The sequence below is a fragment of the Phaethon aethereus genome, assembly GCF_964289735.1.
Source record: "Phaethon aethereus genome assembly, chromosome: 3".
In the NCBI taxonomy this organism is placed as follows: domain Eukaryota; kingdom Metazoa; phylum Chordata; class Aves; order Phaethontiformes; family Phaethontidae; genus Phaethon; species Phaethon aethereus.
The window spans coordinates 127983176-127999068 of NC_138576.1; the positions used below are offsets into that span (position 1 = coordinate 127983176).

At 38.4% G+C, this 15893-nt stretch overlaps 1 protein-coding gene across 1 annotated transcript in view; it reads left to right on the forward strand.

Moving 5' to 3' along the window:
• EFEMP1 (EGF containing fibulin extracellular matrix protein 1) overlaps positions 1-15893 on the forward strand; it is a gene marked incomplete at its 5' end in the record, with an annotated part of 47477 nt that overhangs the window by 18382 nt on the left and 13202 nt on the right. The window lies entirely within an intron of this gene.

Sequence of the window (15893 nt, forward strand, 5' to 3'; positions counted from 1 at the left end):
CAGATAACTCTGCCGACTATCCCAGATTGTCTCACATCTAGCACTGCTGTCCCTTTTTGATACTCTTCACATGATTTTTGTGTCTATTTAATTCTTTCTTCCCTCTTCCTTTTTTCTTTACTTAAGCTGGCAACAAGTGCCAAAAACTGACTGAAAACAGCAATTCACACTGTGATCCTGGATAAATTACTATACAATTAGCAACATCACAACGTGAGTTTCAAAATGTTAATGAAATAAAGCTGCTCCTTTAGGAAACCAGATACTTTACAGTTTATGATTTATGGTGACTCTAAATAGGATTGTGAACAGTTTGCAGTGCCAGATGAAAAAATACTGTCACTTCTACTAATTAGATACTTCATGCCACCTCTGTAGGAAGTGATGCCTGGCTTGACTAAAATAATAATCTCTCTGTAAAATCTTAGTCCTTCTAGAAATTGAATTGCAAAATTGTTATGATCTGAAAATCAGATGCATTTTTCTTCATTATGAGCAGCAGAATGATGCAGTGGACATGACTAGTTTGGGACAGAATGACACGTAGCTGTGTGTTCACAGAGAGTTCTTTCCATGAACTTCTCAGATGCATTTTCTGGCTTGAGAGGCTTTGCTCTCTACTACTAGACATTGTGGGCAGGCACACGTACATGTAATAAGTATGAAGCCTTATGGGGTAAATAAAAAATACTGCACAAATAAGACATATAATAAATCAAGCCCAAGAGTTTCAGGTCAATGTGCAGAATTAACCTATTTACTCAATGTTCTGTAGATAAGAGATCATTGTTCTTTGCTTTGAAAAGATTTCTGGTTTTAATATGTCTTCAGCCATTGCTTATCTATTATGCTTTGCTTCCTTTTTATTTTCCTTTCATTGAAAATGAGACCCAACTCCTTAAAAATCATTTGGATCCAGTCCTAACACACATTGAACACTCCCCAGTCCTTTTGAAAATAATAGGATACAAGAACTTTCAGGACTCAGTTTTCATTTCTCTGAGGTGTTTTCGAAACTTTGAAATCAGTTCAGAAGACCCCATCTTGTTATTATCCGAGACGTATATTTCTTTTCTTTCATATCAATCTTTTTGGCTGCCCATGAAATCTCCAAAGCATACTAATAGTCTGTTAGATCCTAAATAAGTTTAGATACAGATCTAGCTACAGAGGATGTTCAACTAATAGCTAGAAACCACTCTTGTCATTGGTCTTCCACCAGTGTTTTGCATATTTATTGGTAGCATCTGATTACTGAAAACCAGCCTCTAAATCAATGGAGTTAGGTGCTATGTACAAAAGTTTTCAAGCTACTCAAGCTTACATATTTACAGCCTGTTAAAAAACTTCCCCTCCTCTTCAGTAGTCCCTGTCTGGAAATCTGGTATTTTGCAAAAGCTTTTAACAATCTTTTACAGGCCACAAATACCATTACCTACCAGGCTGGTTCCTGCTACCCTTGGAAATCCTCCACTCTCTCCTCTCTCAGACTGTAGATTGCTTGAAAGTGACCCTGTCTTTCAGTTCAGAGTTTGCATATCAGCAGAACAGTGGAATCCTTATCCATGACGAGGGCTTCTGTAAGCTAACGGCACGGAGAAATACAGGTTACCATGTTAGATCTCTTAAGCTTACACAATAAATTTGAAGCTGATTAGCCTGGGAGAAGGCTTAATGTTGCAAACAGTGGCTTGGGTTATTCAAGCTAACAAAAATCGTAGTAGCATAAATAGGATTGGTAAAATTATCAAAAAACTTTTTTAAAACACTTTAGCTTCAGAATTTTAAGCAATTCTCCCCCTTACCCTTTTGGTAAGAAATTAATGTACTTGTAGGTATTTACTTTTCCTCCACTATAAATAGACCATCTCACTAAGACTTAGGTACCTATCTCCTTGCTTTACCTTTTAATTCTATTCTTTGCTCTTGGCATTAAATTACTTTGATATAATTAGTCTCTCCTAGATTAATCTTCTGTCAGTTCATCTCTTGCCTCATCAGTTATTGGAAGAAAGCACTTCCATGAAGAAAGAGCCACTAGTCTTTTTTTTTTTTATTTTTGCCACCCAGCAGATGAATGAGCATGGCATGGACTTTTCCCCTGAAGTACACAGCTGCAAAGCTGACTGGATGATCAGTCATACTGGAATTAAATCCATCTGGAAGGCATTTGAGGCAGCAAGGCATCTATTAAAACCTTGAGTGTGACTGACAGCTTTTTCCAATAGCTTTGATGGAAGTCTAAATTGAGAAATCTCTTCTCCCATCCTACAAGAAGTTATGAGCAAAATTTATTTTGACCAACCAATATTGGCCTGTATTCAACAGCACATGAGGCCCTTATGTTCCCCTGGAGGCTTGTGCTCCTTAGTTAACCTCCGCAATGGTCATGTAAAGGCTAGATTAGATTTTAATCAAACCTTTATGACTGTCATCTTAGAGCTAGAGACAACCAGGCAATGAAACAGTTATGCTGAGCAATGTACTGATAACGTTCTGGGCATCCCTCAGAAATGCCGAGATGCAGACAGGCTACATATCCTTCGCAGTTAGCTCATACACTCAATTTGCAAGAAAATCGAAACCTCGTGCCTTTTAGAGTGGGAGTGGAATACACTGAAAAGCAAGTAAAATACTTCCTGAAAAAAAGATTAAGATAGGGAAGGGCCTCAATGCTACCTTTTCAGGAAGGATAGCTAAAGCTTCCCATTCATCTTTAGTCCTGGAGCCAGGAGCGAGAGAAACATGTCATGCCACAAAGTATTAAACCTGTTCAGTGAATTCCTCAAAGCTTGTTCCTTCCCTTCTCTCTGTTAGCTACAAAGCCGATTCCTATTTATTGCTGCAGGTCCCTAGAGGCCAAAAGCCTGGTTTGGATGGGCATCTGTACTGACAGTTGTCCCACAGTAGATCTCTTACATGCATACTCGGCTCTGTGCTGCTGGTGCTTTTCAGAGCTTTTTTCAGTCACCCAGAGCCAAAAAGACTTGCCTGACATGAAGCAATTGCTAATACTAGTGTAGCCCTTGAGGACTGAAATGGTTAATTTCTCAGCGTCCTTGGCTATACTGCCTACTTTACATCAACATTTTCTGGGGAGCACCCACACTTTGTCACAACCACAGATAGTTTCAAAAATAACAATTTTCTTTAATTCAGTTATAAACTACTCTTTCAGGAATGTCATCAACTTGCATGGCATAGAAGGGATTGTCAGAGGAACTTTCTGTCCTTTGATGACCATCTTGCAAAAGCAGATATTCTCACCAAACTCTGTTTTGACAAAGTGCGTTTCTCTCCCAGTGCTCATTTACCTGTCTTCTGTACATTTTAAGATCGTCTCGAGACTTGCACAGGGCTGTATCTATTTTAGATTGTTTTTATTGGCAACTAACACATACTACCATGCACCCATGTGAACAAAATTACAGAGCCCAGACAACTTTTGTACAGAGTTCCTTTGGCCACAGCTTCTCTGTGGGTTTCATTTGGCAGAAGTGATATCAAGCAGAAGTCTTTCCCTCAGCTTCTGATGTAAACTAAAATACACCTTATAAATAGAAAATACAGGCACTGAGAGCAGTGCCTTTGGGCAAACAGCCACCTTTGGGCTATGGGAAAAATTCAGTTAGATATGATTCATAAATATAATGAATAGGGTGCCATAAACTCGCCTCGCTCTTCACAAACAAAGGCGCATTCTCTGCCTTGAAAAATTAGAAGGGCAGAACCCAGAGGAATAGGGAAAGTAAAACAAGAGGAAAGTAAAAGTGGGAGATTTAAGGAGGAGACAGAAAAGTGGTGGCTTGAGTTGTCATAGAGTGGAAAGTGTAATTTTGAAGGCCATCAAACAATGCGTGGAGTAAAAGAAGGGGCTTTGTTAGGCACTGACTCCCCCTGCGCCTCACTTCTGATGAGCTCCAGCTTTAAATTTTGCAAAATCCAAAGTGTAATACGTTTCAAGAAGAAGTTAGTTTGTTCTTTAAGATCTAGTTTAGTTGAAGGCTCCTATTGATTACAGCTGGAGCTGGATCAAGCTTGAGCTGACTGTGTTCTCCTGGCAGACTCTCATTTGAAAATACCTTTCATCTCATCCAGCAGTGATAATGATGTGCTTAGATGATGTGGCAGCAATTATTTATCTGCTGAGTTAGATTTTCTACTTTATGCTAGCCAAGTACCCCAAAGTCAAATATAGAAGGGATGCTTACATTTTCATTAAATCTTATTATATCTTCTGAAGAAATTGTAACAGTTCTACTCAGTTTAAGTAGTCCTTTCTTTCTTCCCTCTTCTGACAAATTTGGAAGCAAAGGGCCCTATTCCACCATATTTAGCAAGTTTAAACATGTTACAAACAACCTTATTATCAGATAGCACACCCCAAAGGAAAACCCCTCAAAACTTCCATTTTCCCAGGTTTCTGAGCATCCTGTCTACTAACCAAAGACGAAGCAGAAAAAAGGGGGTAGTGTAGGCCTTGGATTGCTCTCTGAATGGATTTACACACTTGCTTAATACCATGTAAATACTGAAAAATAAAGCATGGATCTTGTCAAACTTAAGAACTTAGCAAATAAGGAGCATTAGAAACAGCACTAATAGCAAATAGAGCTGAAGTATCTACTGCCAAGTCAGTGAGAGATCCCACGTCCTGCCTGGCAATCAGTCTAAATACATCCTTTCTCCCACTTCATGTGACCTTTTCAGGTCAGCAAGTTGTGTGTTAGTTTAATATTTTAAAACTGGAACTTTACTGGTATTTGGCCTACTTTTTTCTATTTATTTTCTAAACAAATGATAGCCACTCCCTTCTCAAACTAACCTTTTAAGCTTTGCCAGAAGTCTGTGAAGATCACAAGGTATAAAAAAAAAAAATCACATGCTCAGGCAAACAAAAGCAGGTTGCTGCACTTCACCATCCCAACAGCCCTGCAAGCAGACTTCAGGAGTACTCTACTTACTCTAGGAAACACTGCCGAAACCTCATTTTCAGTGGAAAGTGCCAGGATTATGGTAGCACAGCATCTATTCTGAGGCAAACCCATGTAACTTCCCAGCCAAAGACCAGAGGAAAAAAAAAAAAAAAAAAAGAAAGAGAAAAGCTGTCCCAATTGCTACTTCTACTTGATTGCCTAAAGCCATCTGGGAAGTCAGATCCTTAGCCTGAGAGCAGAGTCGATCACAATTTTAAGGCAAAGTAATTTTGGAAGCAAAACCAGCTCTCTCCTCCCAAGGAAACTTCTGGTTTTTAAAATGTTAGTTTTTATTTATTACTGGCTCATTGAAAGAACAAAGTATTTTTTGGTGTCTTTTTTCTTTTTGTTCCCGAACACAGAAAAAAATGTGGCTAAACCCCAGAAAAATCTTACTTTGTGGCCAAAAATAATAATAATTTTCAGTTTTAAGATTTCTTTTTGTCAGGTTTTTGAAAGAACAACAAATACTTCCCAAGCACCACTCCAACTTACAATTTCCAGCGACTGCACACCCTCAACTTTTTTCAGTTACCCTACTTGTCCATCCCCTCTTTGCCTACAGCCCACCATAACCTCCCATGAGCTCATCTTGCTCTTGCCACGTCCCAAGCACACGCAGCCACAGCAGGACGTGTTCTCCTGTGCTACACAGGGTGCACTGTACCACCTCAGCACTTGCTAGTTAGGCATTCTTCTAACAGCTCCAATTATACTTTGAACTGGAAAAACAGCATCAAAAGAGAGACATTGTCATGTACTTACCAGCTCCCTGGTCAAAAAGCAAGCATCAAGAACAGCTGGGTGATCTAACGAGATCACACTGCTAGTCTTAAACTCTAATAAAGTGTTTAATAAACACTATTTCTGCAAGTGAAAAGCAGGTATATTAGTAGGGCTCTTATGTCTGTACCTTGCTTTTTCCCCCATTCTTTTCTTTAGCATCCACTTAGTCTCCTCTATCATAATATATCTTTTTAACTTTGATGTTCATTTTTCTTCCTTCGTAAATATTCATACTGCCTTTTTTTTCCTTTTACTTTCAAAGAATAGATTTCTTTGCCTGGTGCCTCTGACTCTTTTGAGCCTGCCTGGCTTTACCTCTTGTATCTATTCTCTTTCAAACAAAGGATTTTTAAAACTTCATTTTAAGCCCTCTTCATGTTAAGAATTACATGGAAAATTGGATTTTCCACTTAAGTTCAAATGCAGAGCCAGCTAATATGAATTTTTAAGGCAAGACAGACAAGCAAAAATTTACAAGATATTGTTCCTGATGGTTTTGTTAGATCAGTACCAAATAACACTGCTTGTTTGTAGCATAGTCAAATTGACATTGCCACTGGAATCTTAACTTTTGCACATCCATTCCACTTCACTTTACTTGAACTGTGCAACCTGAACATTATGTTTTTCTATCCTAGCTCCCTCCAATCCCCTCCCATCCCTAGAGTATATTTTGGACCAAGTCAACTGATGTGTCTTTTTTAGGTACTATTTCCATAGTTTGCTTTTATTGTTCTATCATTCAAAAGTTGTAGAAGGCATGAAAGTGAATTTCTTTTAACTACTTATTTTTTTATTTCATGAGAAGATAAAAAAAACAGACCAGGGCCTGCCAATTATACTTTGAAAGTAAGTTTTGGGTACATTTCTTCAAAACAAGGCATCTGTGGGTACATATAGCAACATGCTAACAGTATCACATAACCACGTAGGAAGATTTCATAACTAAATAATGCCTTCAAAGGCACTTTTGAAGTTGGAACAGCATCAGGAATCTGCTTATTTACGTGGGGAGCTGTGGAGATTGCAGCATGTTGGTACTGCCAACAGATAGGATGATTAGTGCTAAAAACAATATCATCATTTAGATAAGCCTTCTCCTTCTGATAGTTGCTATTGAACTTAACTTGAACTTAAATGTTCTCAGCTTGGGAACTACAGTTATAATTCCTAAACCACCTCGTTCAGCCTGCAAAAGCTGAAGGAGAATGAGATTTTCCTGATAAAATTGGTACCTTACATCAAAATATTTTAAGCCCCTTGTCTTGTATCTTAAGTCCTGTATCTTAAGTCAGCAAAGTGTGCACTGATGAGCTATACATTCACTACCAAAAAAATAAATCAGGCTATTGTATTTCAGGGTTGGGTTGGATGTCGTGTAGTTTATGCTTAGGGCTTCGGTTTGCTTGCTGTGTTAATTGGATTTTATTCCATTCAGAACTAGCTGCCGTTACTGTCAGAAGGACATGCAGACTACGGTAGTGCCACACAGACAGACGAGGGTTTCACCCAACTGCACCCCTTCCATTGCAGAACCTTTGCCAGCAACTCCCACATGGTGATGCCTCCCTCACCATATGGAGACACTGTGATTCCTCAGAAGAGGAGCAGTCTGATTAGAACTAACACAGTTGAAGACATGTCAACATACAAGAAAAGCAAACATTTTTTGCAGGAACTGTTTTCAGTGTTGTCTCAGAATAAAATTTGATTTTTATCAAAGTGTGCTCTGAAGCACACTTTTTGGGTAGAAGTTTGTGTTTTCCTTTGCAGGGAGCCAGCAGCTGCCAGTGTTAAGTGCTGTGAAAAGGCTTGCACAGATTTAATGAGTGATTCTTCAACTTCCTAATTAAAAACCACAATGAGCTTTCAGGCCTTTATTCCCCTAATATTACAGGTTGTAGCAGTAATATTTTGTTCAGTCAAGCCTAACTAAAGGAAAATGCTTGTGAGGTTTCCAAGGAGAGAAATAAACAAAATGGAAATGAATAGGGAACTTGGAACTTTTAAGTGTACGTAATTAAGAAAAAAAAATACATCCTTCAGATAATTCTGGAAACTATTAGGAGATATTCATAATTCATAACCAGTTGTTTGGTTTTCTTTCAAGCAAGGGGGCAAGCTTTACATCAAACACTGACTAGCTTTTCCATTAACTTAAATAAACAAAACAGTATGCTTCAAGTTAAGTGAACATCTTTTTCTTGCCTTTTTTTTTAAATAACTGGGTGAATTCGAAATAAGAACAAGACATGTACTTTCAAATAGGAAATTAGTTTGCATGCTATTTCTTCATGTTAAAAATACTTTGGAACACTCACAAAAACAATGTTAAGCTGAATTTATGGAAATGTTCCATATCAGTTTTGAAGATGATATGCCAGATGTCGGGGAGAACTCTTTCATCTGCAATAATGGAATAGTTTAATCCACCCTTGTTGTTTTTGAGTATAGTCCAAGTGTATTGGTCATCATGGGTGGGTGATCCTCACTTAGGCAGGCATGAACCAAAAAGCACAAGTTGTTAGACCTCTAGCATAAAGTCACAAGAAAGGAACAGCAGGAAATACTGTACTGAAGGTAAAAATAAACTATTGCAATGTAAATCAAGAAGTTTACCATTATGACAACTCCCATTTTGAAGCACTCTGAGACTTGCAAGATGCAATCCAATAATTCAGGGCAATGTACCTTGAAAGCAAGTATGGCTCCATTTATGGCCCCAGCAGATTTAAAGCCCAAAATACAAATTTTAAATTTATATAGATCAGTCAAAAACATGGAACATTTTTCTTTTTGATGAGCAGGAAGACTAATAGTTAACATTGTGGTCTTCTATTGGGGAAAAAGTACTTTTCCCTTTGAGAAACTTTAAACACAAAGGTATGTATTAATATTGATGTTCTTGTTTTAAGGATACATGTTGCAGTAACATTGGATAGAAAATACTGTTGTTAAATGTCTTTTGGGAATCATTTTTGTGGCCTGGTATCAGACTAACACTGCTGTCATTAGCCATATCACTTTTGTTTGTAATAGTAACTTTAATTACTTTATTTCTTGAACAGCGTTTTTTGTGTGACATCTATTTAATTCACTATGGTTGTGATTCAATAACGAAGTATATCTTTTAATCAGAACACATTCCTTCAAGCTGCGTTTAACCATGGCTTGTACTAGTGGGAGCCTGGAAAAGTACAGAGCACAACACAGAAGAAGTTGTAATACAGCATTAGGCCTTTTAACTTGCCATACCATTTCCAGCACAGACAGCTACTGTGCAGAATGCGTAGGAACAGAATAGGCCACAGATTCAGGTTAAGCACCCTTGCCACCGCTGAAATGCCATCCTGCACGTAATGGATTTTAAGTATTGTCTTACATTAAGACGTACAAGATAGAAAAAGTATGTAAAAAAAAAAGATCTCACAATTAAAAGCCATTTCCCTTTTGCAGTGTACTTTACAGGCTGCATGGCATACACTAGAGAAGGAAGGTAGCATCCCAGACAGAGGCAAAGTGGAGGAGAAAGGAAGTAATGCATCAATTCAAAGCTTCATTCATTTTTTTTCCTTTTCAGCTGCCTGCCACTCCCAAACAAACATGTGGGAGATGTTCTAGTGCTGAAAGCTATGGCTCACTCCTTTATTTAGCCATTCTATGTGATAAGTCAATTCAGTTTGGACATACCAAAGACGATACATAATTGTGACAAAGTACTGCAGTCCAGACTTAATTATTACAGCTTGATCCCTTGTTAACTCTGTTGAGTAAATAGAAGCATGCTTTTCCTTCATCTTCATAAAGTCTCTGTGGTTGGGTAACTTTCCCAGATTCATGGTAGTTGCTCACACTTTTGCAGTCTAAATACAGAAATCACGCAAAGAACTATAAGTTGCACTGCATTCATTTTTGGTACGTTTTCCACATTAATACTTTGCATTACTTTATTTTGTTGTGCCATGATGTCTGTGTGTACTAAGAGACAAATGTACTACAAGGAACTTGCTTTGCTGTACTCCCAAATTTGAGAGGGGAAATGTTTCAGCACACCAAAAGAAGTCATGCCGTTTTTCATGAAAATCTCATTAATTTAAACATTCTACTTCACATATTTGCTTAAATGTAGGTCTTGGCTCATACATATATTTTTCCTGTGCAAACAAGTATTTGTGCAGGTTACCATCACTCAACTGTGAAAACTTGTTACCAGGGCAATCAGTGCAATATACTTAACATGAAAGGGCCAAAGGAAAATTTAAAAGGGAAAGAGAAAAAACAGCAATAAAGAGCGAGTTTATGGGCTGCTACAGAGTGGCACAGAATTATAGACGCTACCTCATGACACTACTGGATAGTGACTGCACTGTTAGAGTGCAGGTCTTTATATTAACAGGTTTTGCCACTCCACAAGTGAGAAATTCCTCCAAATATTTGGTCTTTTGGTACCTACTGACCTGATGTTATGTAACACGTTTTGTGCTGGTATTTACCACTGCAAAGCGCAGCCTCCCAACACCAATGAGTTAAAAGTTGTCTGGGCATCCAGCCCAGATGAATAACATCCCAAATGTTGAAGGAAGTAGCAAGGGAAATAGAAAAGCCTTTGACAGAAATTGTTGATAGCTTGCTAAGGCTGGGGAGGGAACCAGGGAATTTGGAGGTTGCTAATGTTGTTCCTATGTGTAAGAAAGGATCAGGGAGGATCCAGGAAACAACATAGCAGTGAGCTTGGCCTCAGTTGCAAGAAGAATCTAAGAAACATAAATACAGGACAGAATACTTAATTTGGTAAAATAAAGTAAGCCATACTCATGGAAGAACTATAGTGGTGCAATTTCTTCAAGTATTTTACCTTCAGCTAGTTATTTCTGAAAAGTACTAATATAAAATGTCTTACAGACAGGAAAGCTAACAAAGTGTACAGAAAGTGAAAGGTTTTACAGAATCCTGAAATCAAGTAAATTGTCCACAATACCTGCAGTACTGTGCAGATCATTGTACGTCTGATATCGGACTCACTGGTGCCATTGCTTACGTGGGAGGCAGTGTTTTTAGTTCAGATGAATCTATTAGAAAAATAGACCAAGTCATTTTCTGGTCTCACACTGAGAACACAAAAAATTTAAACATATTAACTAAAATATTTATCATTTACATTCAAAACAAATGAAGAACAGCTTCACTGGAGTCAATGACAAGTACAACACTGGCGTCAGGAGAATCATTCTGGGTTTAGATTTGCATGAACCATTCAGAAGCTGGTCCATTGGCACTGCTCAGTGGGGGCAGAAATAAGAAAATGACCTTATGGGATTCAAATTAAGAGCCATCTTTTTGATCTGGTGGAATATTCTGCTTACAAGATTGCTACAGACCAGAATAGCGAAAGCAACCTACAAACATTTTGTGACTTGTTTGAACATATGAATATATACACAAGCAAGGAGAGCATGAAGATGCTGTAGTAACTTGTAGTATATTGAGAGCCAGTGAGCAGCAAGAAGCTGAGCACGTCAATCCCAGGAGTAAGACACACCAGTTATTTAAGAATACAGTTCTCCAACTTTGAGCACGAACAGGCAGGTATGAGCTAGAGGGGAAAAGGTTTAAGGGGCTTAAATAACACGAAGGGTAGATGTGGATGAGCATTATTTTTTTTCTACAAAAGTTTGAAGCACTGGTGAAATGCAACTCACAAATTAATGCACTTCCCATAATAATACTAAGAAAATTACAGAGATTAAGCTGTTGCATAAGTGAGCAAGCAGCATGAGTCAGGGGGTTTGGGAAAAATGAGTCACAGCATAAAGGGAATGGAGCCAGGTTTGTAGCTCAGGAAGAGAGAGGCTAGGAAAGAGTTTTATGGATGCAGATAAGAGCCCAACAGAATGGATTGCAGTAGAGGAGTAAAAAAAACTAACTAGCTCTAAAACAGGGAACCGCACACTGGATTGAGAGAAAGCTATAGCTAAAACGCAGGTCGCGCAAAATCTTTTGTACACAACTGATGGTTCAAATATAGAGCAGGCTGCCAAAGTCAGCAATGGAAGGACGTAATTGTGTAAATCACTTCAAGAGGGAGTGCGGGTACATTTTTGAAAAATGAGAGAATCACTGGGTATAGCTATTAGTGAGGCTTGTGGAATTAAAACTATGAAATGCAAGCTGATTTCTGTTTTGAAGGAATACAGGAGCAAGCTCTGCTGCCCTCCATGCTTCTCACTTATTTCTGTAGCACCCTGCAAATTTCAAACAGTAGCCTATACAAATCAGCATTATCTCAACCTGGAGATAGTTATTAATATAAAAGTCTTCTTAAATGAACTTTCTAGAATAGCCCTGGGGAATACTGCAAAAGGATGAATCCCTGCCGTCTGATGGCCATATTTACCATAGTACAGTTGAGGACCTCCGTAAACATTTCTGAAAGAGCAGTGTGGCTTACATGTAATTTAACTGGGACACCAGTGTCCTTAATTGTAGTGTTCCTCCCCCGACTTCTCTATTGAATCCAACTCTTTATATCAGTTTAAGGTTTTTATAGAGCAGTAATCATTGCACCTTGATAGAGGACCATACCACCCAACCCATTTTGGGAATGGTAAGGTTTGACCAAGCCCAAGCCTGTGGGAAAAAAAGAATGTGAGATTCATATAAATAAAGACTGTGTCATGATGCTTAATGGATCTGAATTCTGCAATCCCCCAAGGACTTGACTTTGAAACAGTCACATTCTCTCAGTGTAGTATTCTGGATCTAACACCTATAAACACCACACGGAAATTGAAGTACTCAATCCAAATGTATTTGACAAATTTTGTTACATTTTTTATAACTGTTTAAAATACAAATAAATCCCGTATTAAGTTTCCTTTTGAGTGGCCTATTGAAAGACTAAGTTATCTGAGTTCAGTTATTACAATGACCAAGACACTGAAGGTAGCCCAGCTCCATTTTCAAGTGGGATCGATCTGCAAAAGGATTGTTAAGACACCCAGGCTATTCCAAAGGAAATTTTCCAACTACATAGGCTGTAACTGTCCAGAGAATAACTATCTGGGAATAAAAAATCTGAGCAACATCTCTAAAATCAGACTCAGAGATGCAGTGAGTTTAAGAACTAATCTATATTTCACAGGTTTCATGCAACAATCAAATACCATTGAGGTTGTTTAACAATTTTATACAAACTTACAGCTCTTGTTTATCTGTAGTGAACACCACAACCTTTTAAAATGTTAGCCAAGATTAGAAAATAGAAAGAAATAAAGAAAGGGTAATGTTAAAAGAAAATATTATTTTCATTATAGGTTACCAATGTAATTTAAATTGCCTACTCAGGTAAGCAAATGTATGGGTAACACACAGAAATGAAAATTAAATGACAAAGTGGATGAGGAATGAGTTGAGGTTGTTTTCTGGTGCTTAAGGTGGAAGCTTCAGCTGCAGCATCAGTTGTTGAAACATTTACCGAAACAAACTTCATCATGACGACACTAAATTTGGAAAAGAGGATGCAGAAGAAAGATGCTCAAGAATGAGTTTGTAAAAGCCCATTATTTTCTTTCTAGATCTGTTTCTTATACTGCACTCATCACTGTGGTATCTTGAGTGCTTTCCAGTAGTGCATTAAGCAACATGACAAACATCTGTCACATGTTTGTTCTCTCAGCCTCTCCCCAGAGAGACAAGTGTGTGCAGTGCAGTGTCTTGTTTTAATTTTTTTAATTATTATAAATACATATGCACGTAACACATTATTAAACATTCATGCTAGGTCAGACAAACTTATCTTGCTCTTAAGATTAAAGCTGGTGAGCTCGGTGATGTTTCTGTAGGGGTTTCCCTTGGGAAAACAATTGGGAAGTTTCAGATCAGACAGATCCTAAACAATTGCAGATAGACAGTCTACCCATTCAAGAACCATGAACACATAAGTGGGAATCTCAGCTCAACGTTGGCACCACCAGCATAAGATTATGCTATTTCATATAGGAAGAGAAGCATGTGTGTGTATTGGTAAATAACTACCTGTGCCCCCTCAAAGAAAAATGTAGCTGATCTGCCTCATCCTAAGGAGACCTCCAGCATTGATGTTGCTTCCTTCCTATGGCTGCCACTCCTTTATTGCTCCAGTAACTCTCAGGACAGTTAGGAAAAAGGACCGTTTCTCTAATGGAGAATGATTCAAGTCACATCGAGTGCCAAGAAGCTTAAGACTTCTCTTTGGGCCTCACTCAGACGTAGATGCAGGGATCTGTGCAGCAACATCACATTGCAAAATCCACCAGTGCTTCTCTCCATACTCCACAAGGGCTGGGCTGCTTCTGGTATCACACCAATACAATTCACATTTGGCACTGCTTTCAGCACTGAAGTCTTCCCCTCACCTCCTCACCCTTGTATCAGGCACAACAGTAGACCTATCTGTAATTCGTGCAATACTAAAGATTTCAGAACTCAATGTTCCAGCACTGAAACTTTTCTAGCTGCCTCTTGTTCTCCTCCCACAATATTTTCCTTGAAGCACTTAAGAAACATGATCTTCAGGCTGCCGGCCTTCCTCTAATATTACTGATCTCTTCACACAGACGTGAGCAGAACTGATCTGAGCATGGCAACCTACTGCCCTTCCCCATTGAAGGCTACAGGCTGCTTTCCTGTCCGCCTCCACTTCCCTCCTTAGGCAGTTCAGTAAAGTCCACAAAAAAAAAAAAAGAGGATTAGAGTTTACAAAGAACTCCCATCCATACTTCATTCCATGTATCTGTTTCCCTAGTTTGCCTAGGGACTCAAATCTCAACAAAAGCCATCCAGCAAAACCAGACAAAATAGCAAAAAGTACCATGACAATGCAGAGTAACACCACCGATAAAGCTCTTCTGAAGTCCACCTAGAATACACCACATACCAAAATGCATTTTCATGGCATATAGCAGACAGGCAGGATGTACAGTCACAGCTAATATGCAACCCAGTTCAGGAACCTAATTTGAGTAAGATGCTTAGGAGAGTTCTAAAATGATTCCTTGAAACGATCCTCAAGAAAAGATTGTTCTTATAAACACTGATCTTTATGGCCGCAACACCAAATCCTCCAAAAGTTTTAAGTGAGGCGGCAGCTAGGAGTCAAATAGTACTTTTGATTAATTGTTTTTCTTTCAAACTGAATTTAACACTGGGGGTGGGGGCATGTGTGTGAATCAAAGACCTTGGGTGCGTAAGCCAATCTAGTTTGCTTCAGTTTAACTGGTGTAGCTTATTATTCCATAGTAAGCAAGCTAAATGGAAATCAAGCCATGAATGCAAATGGCAACATAAGGACCTAATGCATTTTAAGTAATCTATCTTAAAAGGTCACTCACGTTAATTTTATGCATATATGAAGCTCCCAGATATCAAATAAACTTTCTTTGTTCCAGTACACTCTGCAACAAAAAGGATTTTAACTTTATTATAGCCTTTTTATTTTCAACTTTCGTAGAAACTAGGAGTACACACAAAGCCCAGTGAAGTCTCTGCAAAGACTTGCATTGAACTCCACCGTGCTTTGGCTCAAACGTTTAATGATGTGTCAGGTTGGTATGAGGCAGCCAGCTACAGTCCTTGAAAGTCTTTACACCTGAGAATGTGCTTTTCAGCTGTCAGTACAGAACAATGCAGTCAGCAAGTCCTGCATCAACACAGCAGCTTTAGGACTGATAACTATGCAGAAATGCAATGAGCAGGCTAACATAAAAGGACTTTATTTTTCCTGTCAGATAAATAGAAGATATATGTTAAATATTTGGACATTTGGGGAAAGTGCAAACATTGAGAATTAAATCAAACTGTTGATGGTTTATTTTTTATTGACTCTTGTGGTCAAAATTGTTTTCATTTGCTCTGAGAAAGAATCCATCATTTTTTCCAAAGCACCACCCAGAATCTGCCACTGGTGATGTTCTAACATCCCCAGTGCCTATACAAATAGAGAGGTCAGCTGAGATTTGTAAACTAGAGATCATAAGTTTTAAGGAATTTGTTTATTCAGCCTAAAGTCTCCAAATTGTGTACAATGCCAAAATTAAAAAGTCCTTTCACTGTACTGTGTCAGGTTACAATAAAAAGCTCTCCAAACATTCAGGA